The 18,059-nt window shown below is 38.4% G+C and overlaps 1 pseudogene; it reads left to right on the top strand.

Moving 5' to 3' along the window:
* Window positions 1-267: 267 nt before the first annotated feature.
* The window catches only part of LOC115089436, a 1,328,227-nt pseudogene continuing 1,310,435 nt past the window's right edge, over window positions 268-18,059 (top strand).

The following is an 18,059-nucleotide window of genomic DNA, read 5'->3' as shown; positions in this document are numbered from 1 at the left end:
TTTTTCTTTTCAAAAATAGTTACTGTTCAAGCGTAGGAAGACTGGAATGTTACAAGGGGGGAGGGGGGGGGGGGAGAGGAGGAGGACGAAAACTAATTTGTATTTAAACTATTATTTTTAAAATCCTGCAGACCTTTATCCTTGTGGAGGGAAGAAGAGCATAGCAAGTTTTTTTCAGCAATGCAGCGACCCAGGGAACTGAATATACCCAACGCAAAACCGTGATTTATCCAATTGCATGCCTGTCTCAGATCTTGAACTGAAAAAAAAAAAAAAACCTCTTCCCCACTCCCTCCAATCCAGAGGCAAATAAATACTAAAGAGAACAGGCATCCATCGATTCGGCACACTGGGCCTCCAAGACAGAAAAATGAAGGTGATTGTCAGCATAAGAGCTCAGATGATCCTGTCTGGACAGCAGACAGCAGCGAATACCTGTCTCAGCGGAGGGGTTTCAGAGCGGAGCCGAGATCCTCAGACAATACAGAGCATCTTGGCTTACGCAGACCACAGTCTTTGTTTAAAAACAGAACTGGCCATTCATCCTGCACACCTGCAGCTGCTGATGAACAAGCAGGACACGAAGACGGCAATATATCGTCTGAATCTAAGATTCATCGCATCCCTCCCTGCAAATAGTCAGAAAGCCAGCCTGAATGAGTGTCTCGGTAAGTGTAATAAACTGCTACCTTTTCTGTTTGATTTTTAGATTCAAACGCAGTAGTGGTGGGGTTTTGTTTTTTGTTTGGTTTTTTTTTTTTTTTGGGGGGGGGGGGGGGGGTTGTGCGCTTTTTGTCCACTGGAATTGTTTTATGTCAGGTCTGCTGGTGTTACAGTATATTTCCTGTAAAGAAAAAACATGTTTACGGAGCTTTGCAAACGCGATACTTCTTTTCATCCTTTTCCCATGTTATTTTTTTTGTTTTTTTTTAACTTTTAAATCTTAGGTACAAATGTTCGGCATAATTTTTTATTACCAGTGTAAGACACATCCACACCTATTGTGTTTAAAAGTACTTGAGCTATAACTATTTGTGCACACAAGGCATAGTGGATTTCCTGATAACAGTTTTAGGTATTTTATCATCCATTCTGTATGCGATTTCGGCAAATCAGTTTTATTAAACTATTTAGCTAGATTATTACCAAATGCTTTGGGGTAGATTTTGTACATTGTTATATCTAAAACAATTTTGGAAAACAAATGCAACATTGAACAATTGCATTCTGTATTTCTTGAGTTAAAAATGAATCTTAGAGAAAGCTAAGTGTACAGTAATGGACAATAAAATATGGAAAAATATGTAGTCCAATGACAGTAGCAATGCATCTGAATCCCAAAAAGAAACAGCTAAGCATATTACTATTATTGCATCTCTTTATGCACATAATGAAAGCCAATTATGTGTGGAGAAAAATGTGACTTTGCCGCATGAAAAATAATTGCTTTTCAAAGACTTCTTTCAACAGTTGAAGCCAGAGACAGGTCCAAATCAGTTTAGATCTGAATATCTTAGTGTCTCTGCTCCATTAGTAAATCATGCTGCATTCTTACCTTTATCAAAAGATTCTGATGAGGAAGACCGCACACGGCAGGATGAAGCCACCAGGGCAGCTGTGGCTGTGTTTTTTTCCCCATCAGGCTACTCTAGACATGGCCTTTCAAGACCAGCAACCCCCATGGAGAGGTGCTTACAGAGGTAGGTAAAAAAAAAAAAAGACATTTTGGTAAAATTATTTCTTCCATTAAATAATGTATCTATATCTATCACGATATTTATATACATAAATGAATGCACTGTATAAATGGCACTCAAAGATAGTTGCCAGAATTTCTATTCTGTTCACAGAATTAATATTTATATTTTTAAAAAAGATTCAGTTTTGTTGTGTTCATTAGTTTGAATACAAACAGGTAGAATGGGAGTGGTGAGGGGAAGTAGCTTCCCACCAAAAATAAAATGATTTTGTTTAGAGTCCACACAGATAATTCAGATAATGCTTTCCCTTTTATATGATAATTAATGTAGTAGCACTGTTGATGCTATAATGTGCTTGACTTGTGAGATTGGGAAGGTCCTTATTTTTTAGCTCATTTAGCAACAAGTATACATTTCCACAGGCAAGTCCTTCAAATATTACTTGGAAGCCTCTTTCTGAACGTTATGAGGTTCATAATGCCGTCTGGTCTGGCTATTGGATCTTTCCCAGTAGATGATTTGTTTTCTGAATTTGAATTACTTGTAACAAACACTAAAATGGTGGGAGATTGGTGTGTTGCATTCAAAATTCAGCATTTGTCACAGTGCTGCTTAGTTATAACTCCTGCCATTGTCTTATAAATAAATTCCCAGCACAACGAGAGCTGGTGCTCATGGTATCTTTCAGAAAACTGTTACAAAATGTGGAACGGAAAAATAGCCATGTTTAGCACATTACGTTGTTAAAGAATGAGAGAAACTACACAAATACAATGTTTCTTCAAAGCTTCTGTGATTTCGCTGCCTCTACAGCTCTTTATTTTGGTCTTATGCTGCATAGCATACTATAAAATAAAAAAAGCCGGGACATGGACCAAAACAGTCTAACTTCAGAGGCTTTTTTTTTTTCCTCCATACATTTTTCATGTATACCATCCATACAAACTCAAGGCCAGCCCCTCCTTATTACTGAAATCTGATGTCTTATGTGCAGTTTAATTGTTGTTCTAACTGCCATCACTCTTTGTTTCCCTGGTTTGTGATAAACAAAATAGAGCATTGAGTGGAGCATTCCTGCTATGCAACAGTGTTCTTTCTTGCACTGAGGAAACAAGAATGTAGGATGCACTTAGGATACATTCTGAAAGTTACCTATTATATATCTCATTCAGTTACAAATTAACCAGCTGCTTCACTTAACTGTTTTTTCTCCTTGAAAAAGTACATGAAATTTTTTTAGGTAATATATAGTGCTCCAAGTTTACAGTTTTGGTTCGAATAGAATGTGAGCTGGGAATAACATGAATATATAGTCCATTTTCAGTCTTTTACATTTGATACATTTAATTCCATGGTATCTTTTTAGGGTTATTTACAGCGAGTGGCATGCCCTTTAAACAAAAATTGAATCTCATAGGGTAAAAGGATACCTTATACCAGTATGCAATTTTATTTTAAATTTGAGGTTATGACATTTTGAATTAGAGAATCCCCCCAGTGTATTCTCAGGTGAAATTCCCAGACTTTTATTACCATAATATTAAGCAAGGTAGATATTCTGTTTTCTTTAACCTTATTTTAAGGAAATGTAGTTCTGAATATTTCAGGTTAAGAGTATTAGATAATACAGCAGACTACTAAAACCAGATTCTTACTACAGTATTTATGCATTTATGAAGCAAGATGTGAATATGCCTGAAGATAATCAAGGGCAGACCAAAATTGTTTTTTCTTTTTTGCCAAGTTAAATGAACTTAAATGCTAACTTCCTTTTTTTATGTATTGCATTTTATCAGTGCATGATTTGCACAGGTTGTTTATGATAATCCTCACTGGAATTATAGGTAGTTTTGGAGCTCTCCATGAGAAGCAGCATTTGTAATATGAGAGGCTGGGGATGGGGGTTTAGTGTTGGATTGGGAGGTAAGGGAAGACTGAAGGTGAAGCTAGTTGATTAACATAATACCTTTTACAATGATAAAACGTACTACTGGAATAGTTCAAAGCTGAATTTATAGCTTTATTTAATGCCTTAGTTTGGTGTGCATGTCCCCAAACTGTTTGAAGGAAAGCTCTGATTGACACCCTCTAGTTCAGTGGTTCTCATCCCAGTCCTCAGGGACTACTCAGCAAATCTGGTTTTCAGGATATCCCAAATGAATATGCATGAGATATATTTGCATACACTGGGTGGCAGTGCATGCAAATACATCTCATACGTATTCATTAGGGGTATCCTGAAAACCGGACTGGCTTGAGAACTAGCGCTTTAGCTCCTGTGAAGATGTAAATGACCTTGTGTACAGGGTTCAAGTGAAAATAAAGGAGACAATCTTCAAGCCATTTACATATCTGAATTGTCTGTCTGAAAATTGCCCTACATGCATTATGGACCAAAGCATATTTAAAGGATGTGTTAATTTATTTAATATATTTGTATCCTACACACACTCCAGAGTCCACGATGGTTTACAAAATACGTACATAATTCAATAAAATCCAGCACAGAGCACTAAAGATGACAATACACTAAAAACTGAGCAGAGATCTGAAAAAAATGACTAATGGTGGGACTTAAAAAAGCTGGGTGGATTATGTATCCAGGGGTTGAGGGGGGAGAGGAGGTGAAGGAAATATGTGTAAAATGCATTCTCAAATCTTATGCATGTTATTTTCCATGCAAAAAATATACCTGAAGAAAAAGGAGGTCCAAATTTTCCATGGGTAAAAGTTTCAAAGTGAAAGCACTGGGGTATTCTGAACACGTGCACAGAACTGATGCAAAATCCACAAGTTAAAAAGTACCCACAGGCCCAGTGTTGACAGTCTGGAAATTATTCCCCATCCAAACCTTGAACATTTCTTTTTCTATCCATATTTGTATGTTTTACTTAACTTCATAACTGGGAAGGACCCCTTAACAGTGTACCATTTAGAATCAGACCACCGGTAGCATGAAGCTGGTACCATGTATTGAAGTGGAGGAGTAACCTAGTAGTTAGCACAGTAGACAATGAGCTACAGAAGCCAGTGTTCACATCCCACCTCTGCTCCTTGTGACCTTGAAAAAGTCACTTCACTCTCCATGAGTTTAGGTACAAGCTTAGATTATGAGCCTTCAAGAGACAGAGAAATACCTACAGAACCTGAATATAATCCACTCTCAAGTGCCTGAAAAATGGAATACAAATCAAATTAAAAATAAACTGGTGTAGCATAATGAATGAAATAATGCTGATTTTGAGCCCAGTAGGTTCACATGGTCATCAGCTACAGCTAATGGAAAATTTTATCAGATTGTGCTGGCCATCATGTCCAGAAATCTGGACTAGGCATCATGTTCTGTTGAAATGTACTTTTGTGCCTCCCCCCCCCCCCCCCAACCTCCTCACATTCAGTAAGATTTTCAAAAGCCATTTACCCTGGTAAATTGGCTGTCTCAAAATTGCTTAGTCTTTCTCAGGGTAAAAATATGTGCAGGGATGAAGAACGTGCACACTTTTACCTGGGGAAAAAATAAGTGGGCCAGGACTGTTTTTAGGTTGGGTAAGGAAATAATGCATGTAGCTTTCATTTTCAAATGTATGCATGTTATTTTCAGGGGGGGGGGAAGTATCCACAGATGCCAGTCTCTGCAGGTGTGTTTTCCTGGGGCAGTTCTCAGAGGGAAACTACAACTCATACTTGGAGAACTCGTTCAAAGCCTATGGGTAAAAATACCTGTTGACTTCGCACACAAATAGTAGGTACTTTTGAAAATTGCCCCGATTGTGTTTAAACATGAATTGGAGGAAATTAATCCATGGTAATAAAATGGTTAACAAAATATTTTTAGGTCACACTGAAACAGAATTGTAAATGTCTATATTTTATAGTGAAGTGGTGTTCCTCTCTTGCCTGAGGGCTTTTACTTGTGAAAAGGGACATCATAGCTACCTCCCACAAGCACCAGAGCCCTCAGTAACTCTTACATAAAACCTGAGTTCCTTATCTTCCCAAACATACAAATCTTGAACCCTTTTCCACTCCCAAAGCAGAAAACCAGAGCCATATTTTGTAAAATAGCCATTATCTGTTCTTCTTTTAAAAATAAAATATTTGCAGATCAGTTTTAGCTTGTGCTTCTCATTATTCCAAAGAGAATAAAATGAAAAGAATAGCCACTAATTGAGTCTAATATATCCAGATGTGAAGCAGATAAATAAATGGTTTACAATAAAAAGTGTGTGCATACACACATAAAGTGAAAGATACATTTCTTTCAAGAAGAGTAAGTAGCTGAAGGGTTAAAAGGAAGGCATTCTCTCTGTGGTTTGCTAGAGTCTGTTAGAGTGTTGAGTGGCTGGCTACATGTCTGTCTCTGGAACAATAGGTACCTGTATTCAGCACAGACTGCTTGGCAGGAACTAGCAATCCGGAGAAGGCCTGTTCTGTCAGAGGGTTTTTAGTGAGAATCCCCTAATGACAGTCCCACTTTACAATGGAACAAAAATCCTATCTGCTGTCCTGATAAAGGACTGAGTTTTGATGCCTTTACTGTTGTGATTTCCATTCTGGGCTGACTTGGCCAGAGGTTTAGGTTCCCAGTCTAGAAGTCAGCAGACCAACTTCTCTCTCTCGCTCTCTCTCTTGCTCACTCTCTTCACCCTCCCAGTCTTTCCCTATTTCTTTGCTAGTTTGTGCAGGCAGATTAGTGTCACAGCTGTAACTGAGGCGCACAGCAATAAACATAGCAGAACCAATCTCCATGGTGGCAAGAAGGGGGCACTGGAGGTGAAAACAATGGAAAAGGATCTTTCCTCTGACAAGTTTTAGGTAAGAAAGAATTCGTATACCCTGAAATAAGTATTTTATGTCCTACCAGATGAGTTAAATGTTCTAGCTTTTAGACTGTACCTTGTTATAAAAATATTTTAGTGTAGTGTTATATCCAAGCTGTTACTATCCTGCAAAATTGCAATCAGCCTTCTGTGTGAACTAGAGTAGCTTGAAGAATTAAACAAGGTTTCTCCCTGGCCTGATAATAACAGTAGCTGACTGCTTTTTCTATTATTGGTCACATTCATTTATACATTTCATGCTAAGAGAGGGGAGAGATTATTTTTACCTCATAAACGTCTTGATGTAATATTAGTTCCACAAAACTTTGCTTTAACACACAGTGTTAAAATTAGCACTTCTAGCACACTAATATGTAATTATTTTTTTCACTTTTTTTTTATAGTGTTCTGTTGGGTAAAAGAATTGTAAAAAAAATTGAGGCTTCTAACTATGCTTATGCAGTATAATCTATGTGAACTGTTGCAAAAGGATACTATTATTCTAGCATATTTTTAATTTCTGATCAGTATAACTGCCTTATTTTCTACACAGTGGTCTTTGATCAGTCTTCACTGCTAACTAATGAATATAGCATGAATATAGAATTGTGGAAAGCTGCTGATATTTAATGGTTAGTGGAGCCTTGTCCTGCAAACAATGACAAGAACTTGTTTAATGTATTTATTTTTCTAAATTTACTTCAGAAAATCCATAGTGATTGCTAATAATAAATAACCCATAAATAAGGACCAGACAAAAAATGATGTAATTATAGAGAATGTTTCAGAATTAGGCGACATACAGTAGAGAATAATTTTATGATAGAATTGGAATGGTTGGCCACCTGACCTGTTTCTTGATTCATAGTATGATGATAGTCACACCACAAAAAAAAAAAAGAAAAAAGCAAGGGACATAATACTTAAAATATATATTTAAGAAAACAAGCATTTGTAAGAACTATTAACAAAGAGTCAGGTGCACTAATGGGTTTTCCCATGCATCTGGAAAAAAATGCTTAGTAGATAAGTCCCAAAGTTAACTGTTAGGAAGCTTCAATGTGGCATGGTTAAAAAAAAGGCTAGAATAAAAATAATTTATATTGTGTGAATTTGGGGGAACCCCAAAAGCAGTTTAAACTGAAATATAGAGTAATCAGTGATAAAGATGCATTATATTCAAAAGTCTACCCTTTATAAGATCCATTCTCTGCATCCTGTGATTATATTGATATGTAAATCCAGTGCAGTAGGGGAAGGCAGCACTATGGAGATTCAATTTACTTTGAATGTCATTCATTATGGAAGGGATGAATGTTATTTATTTGATGTGATTAAACGGATAGAAATGACTTAAGAAGATGCCATACTGGGTCACACCAAGGGTCCATAAAGCCCAGCAACCTGTTTCCAACAGTGGCCAATCCAAGTTACAAGTACCTGGCAAGTACCCAAACATTAAGTGGATCCCATGCTACTAATGCCAGTAATAGCAGTGGTGATTCCATAAGTCAGCTTGATTAAAAGCAGTTAATGGACTTCTCCTCCAAGAACTTATCCAACCATTTTAAACCCAGCTACACTAACTTCCCTAACCACATCCTCTGGCAACATTTCCATTGTGATGGATGCAGGGTGATTTAATCTTTTAAATGTTTGGCTTTCACACCAGTGGAGACGAAAAAAGATCTGAGCTCATTTATTGGTTGCTAAATCTTCTTGGAAGCCTAAGTACCATTCTTGATTGCTGTTGTCCATGTGACCTCAATCTGTGCAGTTGTCAGGCCTTAAGCAGTCCTCTTTCTGTTTTTTGTTTTTTTTTTTTTAATTTTGTGGCATATACCTTGATTTATATCTAAAATTGTGCCCAAATGTCTTTGTCTACAAGTGAAAAATTGTGGCGTACAATCAGCTCTCACAGGTAAACAATACCGTCTCACTAAAAATATGTTTTGTTCTGTGTTAATGATATGCAACAAGCAGGTGTCTGCAAATAATGATCTCTAAATATAAAAGAAATAAAGGTGCCGAAACTTGGGGCAGAGTGAAGGAAATTGGCATTCATTTTCTTGTACATTAGCATTTCATTTGTAAAATCTGATAGTAGACTGAATGTAGATTAACAGTGAGAGGTTAGACTGCCATTTCCCCACCTCTTCTCATTTTAGCATTGAATGTACAATGGATCAAATTTGAATGTATTTATTTTGCAAGAGTAGTAAAAGCCGTGAGTAGTTTCTCTGACACCTCCACACAAGTCGCATAATTATATAGAGCTGTTGAAGTACATTCCATCAAGCGTTCTTCAGCACCAAGAGAAGGAAACTTTGATTTCAGTTATTTCAATCATGTTCTTGTCCTTTGAATTAACAAAATATTAGTTATTAGTTACTACATTTAATATTCTACTTCTGTGATATAATAATTGTTCTTAGACTTTCATGGAATATACAATCCCCGTAGGATGAAACTACTGTGGTTAAGAGGTTATGGAATAGTAAATGATATTTTTCAAACCAGTCATACTTTTCATATAAGACAATAAATTGCTGAATTCATTTGTAGTTTAAAGTTAGGCTTCTGGAATAATGAGCAGAGAGAGTGAGACAAAGAGAGAGTCATCAGAAAATTACATGTGAATTTACATTTCAAAGTAATTCTCTGAACAATAACGATTAGTTAGTCATTTGTACTAACCCAACCTATAGATACCGTACAGTATTACAAACATGCAGAATTCTATTATATTCCCCCATAGTTAGTACTGCTGTGTGTACTGCCTTTCAAGGATATAATAGACCAGAAGAATGAAGTCACTCAGTCACGTGACTTCTGGGCATAGAACCTTCCTCATTCCTTTCTGTAGTCCTTCCTGGCAATCTTCTGTTGGGCCCAGCAGGGAAAGAGGAGCAGCTTTAGAGGCAGGAGTTGCACTTGGTGAATAAACTCTTTAAAAAAAGAAAAACTGCAGATTTGGAATGACTGCATTATACTCTATTGCACTGTCATTGTGAGCGGATGGTGCTCACTGCTGGCAACCCATACAGCCCTCCCTTCCCCCTTTGATCACCATTTTTTATGGGCAAACCTGTGGAACTATGTGGAGCAGTTCCTCTGGGCACTGTCTTGATTATTTGACAGGTCTCCAGATAGGTCCAACCAATCTAAAGAAGGGACCTATGTGGTCTTAAAAACTCAAATACTACACCATTTTTAATGAATCTTATGTTGGTCCAATAAGAAAGTACCATTTAACAGACTTATAGAAGTCACAGCCAAGCTGATAACATACTAATAAAATGAGAAACTTGCCTTCATATCGAGCAGCTATACTTTGCTAAATTAATACCTGACTTATTATAAAGATATATTTCAAAAATTAAAATGTGTTTACATCTTATCACAGAACTGTTTTGCTTGTTGCAAATTATATACTATTGCAACTTTATTTCAAAAGAGTCAAATAACTGTGAAAGAATGGGGATGCCAGAGGGAGAATGGAAGAAATGGTATTGTCTTACATATTTGTACAGAAATCTTGAGATAACAGGCAGTAATGCATCTAACTGCAGAGTTACACACGGAATTTCAAGCACAAAAAAACCAAACAGATTTTCAAAAATAAGATGCATGCACTAGTTGATTTTAAAGGTTGGGTTGCTATGCAACTGAATATGTCTATGGAGTTGTAACGTGTGCAAAATAGCATGCTGTTTATGTGCCCTACATCTTGAAAATAAAGATTATGCAACTAAATATTTAACATGATGCCAAAACATCTTCCTGCTTTGGGATGATGTCTCTTTTTCTGCGAGTAAATTTATGCCCGTAGTGAAATTCTGCTCATTTCTTTAGGCAGCTCACATGTGCATTCCAGGTGTCATCCCTGTTCACTAAAACACACTCCACAATTCTAAGATACTTTTAATTCCATTTAAATATAACACATTAGGCAGAATTAATTCACTTTATTAACTTTTTGTGAATAATTAATGGCTGAAGCATAACTAGCTAAACCCATAACAGAATAACACTAATCTACAGGCTAATTGCTTAAACATTTTTCTTATTATAGATAAAAATTTTGGGGGTAACCAGCACCCTACATTTATAGCTCTCCAAATGCTGCTCCCATTTGACACAATGCTTTCTTGCACCTAGCCATCAAAACCACATCATAGTTGTGCCAATCTAATTTGCACTCTGTTTTTGGGACCTCTGTTCCATTAAAGTCAAGGATCCTGAAGCCAGCTCAGCATGCTATTTCATTCCCCTGCCGTAGAAAAGGTGAATCTGCGTTGAACTCGAGTCAAAGCTCCTGCATGAACTGGGCCAATCACATTGCTGAGGACCTTCATCTTGGTTCCCTTTCAATCTTTTACCAATCCCACTGCTTCTAAGCAACTTTGCTTGCTGGCCACCCTGCCATTGCCTCTTGGTAATGAAACCCCATTTGCCATGGGAATCCCCCAACTTAAGAGCTACAGTCATGACTTTCCAATAGCGCTTTGAGACCATTGTGTAAACTGTTGTTAAATATATCCAGGCCTATGACTGACAAATGCACAACATCTGGCAAAGTAATCTGTTGCAATTATTTCATTCATCATCAAGGCATTAATGTCTTGTATGGTTGCATGAACCTCTTTTTCCTAAATTTTTAAAGGGCTTGATGCAAATGTTTACCCCCTCCAAACATGCCTTAGGGTGAGGCAGGAACAGATGATTCATGACTCCGGAATAAACCAGCAATTGAAATATAGTCCTATTGCATATTTTGCACAAGCTGCTCACTGTGTGATGATGCTAGGTAGTTGCTCTCAAGTGGAGGATTATTGCCAAAAGTGGTACTAGTGCTCTGTTCAAGTGGATCAAAAGGGGCATCAGTTGCTCCCACCTCATCCCAGGGTGTCCTTTCTAAATTAGGGCATTCTGATGAACTGACATGCCCAAATGTTCCTCTGATAGCTTTGCTTTTGCTCATTTATTTGCCCATTTACTAAGGAATGCCCAATTATCCAGATGTGGCGCAATTGTATAGCCAGACCTGAAAGTTAACACAGAGCTTGTTAATACTGCTTTCCTCCAGAAGGGCATAAGAACATAAAAAATTGCCATGCTGGGTCAGACCAAGGGTCCATCAAGCCCATCATCCTGTTTCCAACAGAGGCCAAACCAGGCCACAAGAACCTGGCAATTACACAAACACTAAGAAGATCCAATGCTACTGATGCAATTAATAGCAGTGGCTATTCCCTAAGTAAACTTGATTAATAGCCGTTAATGGACTTCTCCTCTAAGAAATTATCCAATCCTTTTTTGAACCCAGCTATACTAACTGCACCAACCACATCCTCTGGCAACAAATTCCAGAGCTTTATTAGTCTTAAATGTGCTACTTGCTAACTTCATGGAATGCTCCCTAGTCCTTCTGTTATTCGAAAGTGTAAATAACTGATTCACATCTACTCGTTCAAGACCTCTATCATATCCCCCCTCAGCCGTCTCTTTTCCAAGCTGAACAGCCCTAACTTCTTCAGCCTTTCCTCATAGGGGAGCTGTTCCATCCCCTTTATCATTTTGGTTGCCCTTCTCTGTACCTTCTCCATCGCAACTATATCTTTTTTGAGATGCGGCCACCAGAATTGTACACAGTATTCAAGGTGCGGTCTCATGATGGAGCGATATAGAGGCATTATGACTTTTTCCGTTTTATCAACCATTCCCTGCCTAATAATTCCTAACATTCTATTTGCTTTTTTGACTGCTGCATGACACTGAGCCGAAGATTTTAAAGTATTATCCACTATGATGCCTAGATCTTTTTCCTGGGTGGTAGCTCCTAATATGGAACCTAACATCGTGTAACTAGAGCAAGGATTATTGTTTCCTATATGCAACACCTTGCACTTGTCCACATTAAATTTCATCTGCCATTTGGATGCCCAATCTTCCAGTTTTGCAAGGTCCTCCTGTAATGTATCACAATCTTCTTGTGATTTAACTATTCTGAATAATTTTGTATCATCCGCAAATTTGATAACCTCACTCATCGTATTCCTTTCCAGATCATTTATATATATATTGAAAAGCACCAGTCCAAGTACAGATCCCTGAGGCACTCCACTGTTTATCCTTTTCCACTGAAAAAATTGACCATTTAATCCTACTCTCTGTTTCCTGTCTTTTAACCAGTTTGTAATCCATGAAAGGACATTGCCTCCTATCCCATGACTTTTTAGTTTTCTTAGAAGCCTTTCATGAGGGACTTTGTCAAACGCCTTCTACATCTGCCGATTCTCCTTTATCCACATGTTTATTAACCCCTTAAAAAAATGAAGCAGATTTGTTAGGCAAGACTTCCCTTGGGTAAATCCATGTTGACTGTGTTCCATTAAACCATGTCTTTCTATATGCTCTAAGATTTTTGTCTTGAGAATAGTTTCCACTATTTTTCCCGGCACTGAAGTCAGGCTCACTGGTCTTCAGTTACCCAGATCGCCCCTAGAGCCTTTTTTAAATATTGGGGTTACATTGGCCACCCTCCAGTCTTCTGGTACAATGGATGATTTTAATGATAGGTTACAAATTTTAACTAATAGATCAGAAATTTCATTTTTGAGTTCCTTCAGTACTCTAGGATGCATATCATCCGGTCCAGGTGATTTGCTACTCTTTAGTTTGTCAATCTGGCCTACCACATCTTCCAGGTTCACAGTGATTTCATTCAGTTCGTCTGACTCATCACCCCCTGAAAACCATCTCCGGAACTGGTATCTCCCCAACATCCTCATTAGTTAACACGGAAGCAAATAATTTATTTAGTCTTTCTGCAATGGCTTTATCTTCCCTAAGAGCCCCTTTAACCCCTCAGTTATCGAATGCATTCCACGCATCTACCACCCTCTCCATCAAAAAGAATTTCCTGATGTTGGATCTGAGTTATCCCCCCTAGAGTTTCATTACATAACCCTTAGTTATACTGTTTCCTTTCCATCAGAAAAGGTTCGAAGTTTATGCATCATTTACGTCTACACCTGCATCATTCTTTTCTCAGTGAAATTTGCTACTGGATTGTTATACCCTAGCATTTTTAAAAAGAATGCAATGCTTGTTAGCCGGACTGCAAAAGTGAATCTGGCCACGCCCTTACTTTTGCATTGTAATTTGTACTGCATGATTGTCAGCACACTGATAGGCCAAGAAAGGCTTTTGCCTTCCCCATAGAGGAATAGCTGAAAATCATAAATAGCATTTAAATAGCAGTTCTTTGTATGGTCTGACAGAATCCAAGATTGTCTTCAAAATCTCAGAGGGTCAAGGCTCCAGACTTCTCTAGGTGCCAGTATCCCAGTCAAGTCTTGCTCTGGGGCTAGGGTCCTGAATAAAGGTCACTTGAAACAGGAGAAAGAATTAGCATATATTTGACTGACTAGGACATGTGCAGTATGAAAAGTAATATTATATTGTAAACCTCTCAGGACTAGTTCACTCAATAACGCCATCCCACCTTCCTTTTTGGGTGATATCCTATTTATGGATTCCACTATGATATATTATCAGACCAGAAGATAAGACTTCTGTGGCAGAGCTACTTTCTCCATATGATCAGGATGACAACTAATAGGACTAATTCTGGAGTGCCTATTATGATAGCTAATATTTAAATCTCAATATAAAATCTTATGTAAGGGAAGTTCTGACTAAGCTTTGGTTCCTAATCTGTGCCATGTTGAGGCCATGCCTCATCACACCATTCCAAAACCCAGGCCTCCCAATGCATCTGTAAAAATTCTAACTTGCTATTGAATCTGGGTGGGTCTGGTAAATATTGCCATCCCATTGAAAGTGCAGAAAATAGTCCCATACTTTGATATTCCTCTTTATCACTTCCATGTCTCTGATATGGTAAATGATGCTTTCTGTTGATACTAGCTGTAGCCACTGAAGAGTTTACATATGAAGACTCTTCCTATGGGTATCACATGACAGGTGAAGTTGCACAGCCTCCATGAGAGACTGAAACTGCTTTAGAGTCACCATTTTCACCTCCCCATCTCTGCCAATGCCTCCTTCATTCTATTGTATGTCTTTTTTCTTGTGACATCCTTGAGATTCTTGTGCATGTGTCTAGCTCAGTACCTAAGATGGCAATGGTTGGTACAGGGCCCCTTGTCTTGTCTTTTGCTAGGGGGATGCTAAAATCGTCTGCTATGCGGGAGGAGTTTAAGTTAATTAAATTTCAGAAGCAGTTGAAAACTTGGTTGTTATCAGGGGAATAAGGTTATTGATGATCTGGAGGGGTGGGTATAACATTCAGCAAATGTTGGACAGTGTTCAAAAGGGCAGTATGTGAAATGTTTATGATTTTTATTTTTCGGTTTTCTTTTTTTTATGTATTGTATTTTCTTTTTTTATTTTAATTGTATATCACTTTGGAAGTTAAAATTTTTTAACTGAAAAGCGATTTATAAATGCTCTTAAATTAAATAAATATTGACAAAAGAAAACCACATTCCTGAGTATCCCTCTTGATGAAAAGGAAATTGTCCAGGTAATGTACTTTATTCTGGGATTCCGATACCTGCCTGACCACCCAATGCACAAATGAACTGAATTTTTTAAAATATGCACAGGAGATTAGCAACTCATTGGGATGCATTTGTCAAAATAGTACTTCCCTTTGAATTGAAAACCCAGCAGGCAGAATGAGTCTGGGTGTATTGGTAGAAGACAAAAGGCAGACTCTATGTCTGCTTTTGCTAGGTGTGTGTGTGGCTACTGAAATTTTGGATGATATCTATGAGGGGTCAAGAGAAGCATATCAAACAGCGCAGAAGTGCTGGTCAATTGAGTCATTCACTGATCTGCCCTCTGGGTAAGACAAATTGTGAATGGGTCTAAATTTTCCTGGTTCCTTTTTTGGTATCACCCCCCCCCCCAGGGGGATATAACTCTGCTTTGGAATGGGGGGAGGGGCAACGAAAGGGCCCCCTGTTCTACCAAGGACAATCTCTTTGCTGAGCCTTTTAAATGCAACAGACTCATGCTGCTGTAAGGATAATGAGTCATGCATCTTGTTCATCTTCATAGATGTGTCCACCCTTAGACAGTATAATAAAGCCTTGAGTGAAACTCAAGCCCCTCTACCTATGCTACCAAGAGGTAGCACTTCAACCAGGGAGTCATGGCCTGATTGCTGACTGGGGTGGAAGCTACCACTACCCCTGAGGCACTTGGCTTGAACGTTGCCTTTGTTCCTTGCATGCCCTGAATTGGGTAGCCATGTGTGCTACTTTGCAAATTGAGCATGCATGTCAATCTGAAAGGGGATCTTGTGCAATGTCTAGCATTGAACTGTCTGCATGTGTCATTCCTCGCAGATACAATGCTTTTGTTTCTGTCCCTGAAATCACTAGAAAGATTGGGTAGTGTCTGTGAATTAAGTGGCCTGTACGTGGTCATCTTGTCCAACCAGAGATCGAGTATTCTATGCCTCTAGCATATTGTGACAATCCCTGCCATGCTTTTTCTGAACTTTACATCCTAATTTAACAATGCTTAGCCCTGTAATGGTTGTGCACCTGTATTATGGTGTCTAAATATCTAATTAGGTATGGCATCTGCTCTGGCTCACACTAAACCACCACTCTCATAATTATATGACAAGCTGTCACCCAATTATGAATCATTTTTAGTAATTTTGGTTTCTTGTCTCTGTTCTTTCCAGCCAACTTTCTTTTTTACTTCGCTGTTTCCCTCTTCCTAGTCTAAACTGAGCAACAAAAACAGGTCGATGAACTCACACTTCCAGAATTTCATTTTATCTTACGCGCTATGCATGTTAATTCCACATTTGGCTGGCTAGTGTGGTTTGTGGCTTTAGTAACTGTTCCCAAGGTCAGTTGGCCAGAAGTGCTGCCCTGAACCTTTTGCCCCCAAGTGTCCCCAAACAAGGAGCTTTTGGCAGTAGCCCTCTTTTTTTATTTTTATTTTTTTTAAGGTTTTCAGGGCATTTTGCATGAAATTTGCCAAAGCCAGTTCATCACAGGCTTCGGAGTCAGAATCTGAATCTGAGGAAGTGTAATGCTATGTCAATTTATCTGGCTCATCTTCTATACTCGTGTCTGGTTACCAGTGATCTGCCCTGAGCCTCTTGAGCTTGTGCCATTACTTTTTACTGATGGCAGCATGCAGTTTTTGCTTTATGCCATTATCAGCCAAGTGTTGGCACAGCCATTCTGTCCCATGCTTTTTTTTTGTGCTTGTTGCTGAGGCTCCAGCAACAGGTTCTCAAGCTCCTGCTGCTTGCCTCTGTTGTTAGCATTGGTACTGCAAGTTACTAGCTTGAGTATACTTGAGGAGTGCTTATGAGATTTGGTTGCTGGTGCCTTCGCCGAAGAAGTGATGGGCTTGAAGATTGCTTTTTTGCTTCATAGTCCTCTTATTCTTTCTTACTTCGGGGTTCGTTGTCATCTGCTTCATTGGAGCCATTCTAGCTGTAAGATGCACCCAAATTTATACAGACTGAGCCAAAAAAAATTGTTCATGAGGCATATGTCTAGAATGGGATTCAAACCTGCATGGGCAAAGCCCAATGCAGCTTATTGCTTTTACCACTTGCCCATTTTGTCCCAAATGGGTATTCCAACTAATGGGGCTGATGTAGTAACCTGTGGGTTAAAATTATGTGCTGAAATTCAGTGCACAATTTCTTAACACACAGGTTAACATTTTTTTATGCTCCCTAGGCACACAAACTCGAGATAAAATGTTTTGGACGCACATTTTATACTTGGAGGAGTGAGGAAGTCTCTTGGCTGAGATTTATGCACACAAAACTCATGTTTTGTGTGCATAAAAGACATGTGCACATACATTTTGATTTATTTGCATAAAAATACTTTTAGTGCAGAAAGCATTTTTTGTTCCCAGTGTCAGAATTTCAGCTACTGCCCATAGACTGACCCAAGCTCTGGCAACTTTACTCCGCCTCTGACCAGGAGTAATATTTCTAGTTCTGAGTTAAACCAGGGCACTTCTCTGCATTGGGGGTAATAGTTAATTCCTACATTTGTAAGGATTTTCTATGTTAGGGCACTAAGCAGGTCACACAGTTTTACATGCACATGTTTTATGTGTGAATCTCCTTGCTGCAACGGGACTAATATTTGCACACAAAAATGTGCATGCAACTGAGGGTAAAAGTGTGTGCTCTGCTGAACCCACCTTATTGCATCATCCCCAATATTTTCTACCACTTACTCTTGCGGGTTCCCATTAACTTCTACCATTTTTAAATTTTTTTCTCATTATGAACTGAGCCACCTATCACTAGACTCTGCTATATTCCGGCTCATTCTAATGTAGCAATGCTTATAATTTAAAAGTGTTTAAGGCAGATTCTGGCCAAATGGCGTTTCCCACTTCTAATTAGATGGTGAGATAGAGTGGATGAAGAAGCAAAATGATACCCCTCTGTTTTCATGGCAGCCACAAAGAATTGTGGCCTCTGCCTCATGCCACATGAATCTTGCAT

This window comes from Rhinatrema bivittatum, chromosome 4 (assembly GCF_901001135.1).
Source record: "Rhinatrema bivittatum chromosome 4, aRhiBiv1.1, whole genome shotgun sequence".
In the NCBI taxonomy this organism is placed as follows: Eukaryota; Metazoa; Chordata; class Amphibia; order Gymnophiona; family Rhinatrematidae; genus Rhinatrema; species Rhinatrema bivittatum.
Note: the sequence above shows the minus strand (reverse complement) of the source record. Positions and strands in the feature narration are given on the sequence as shown.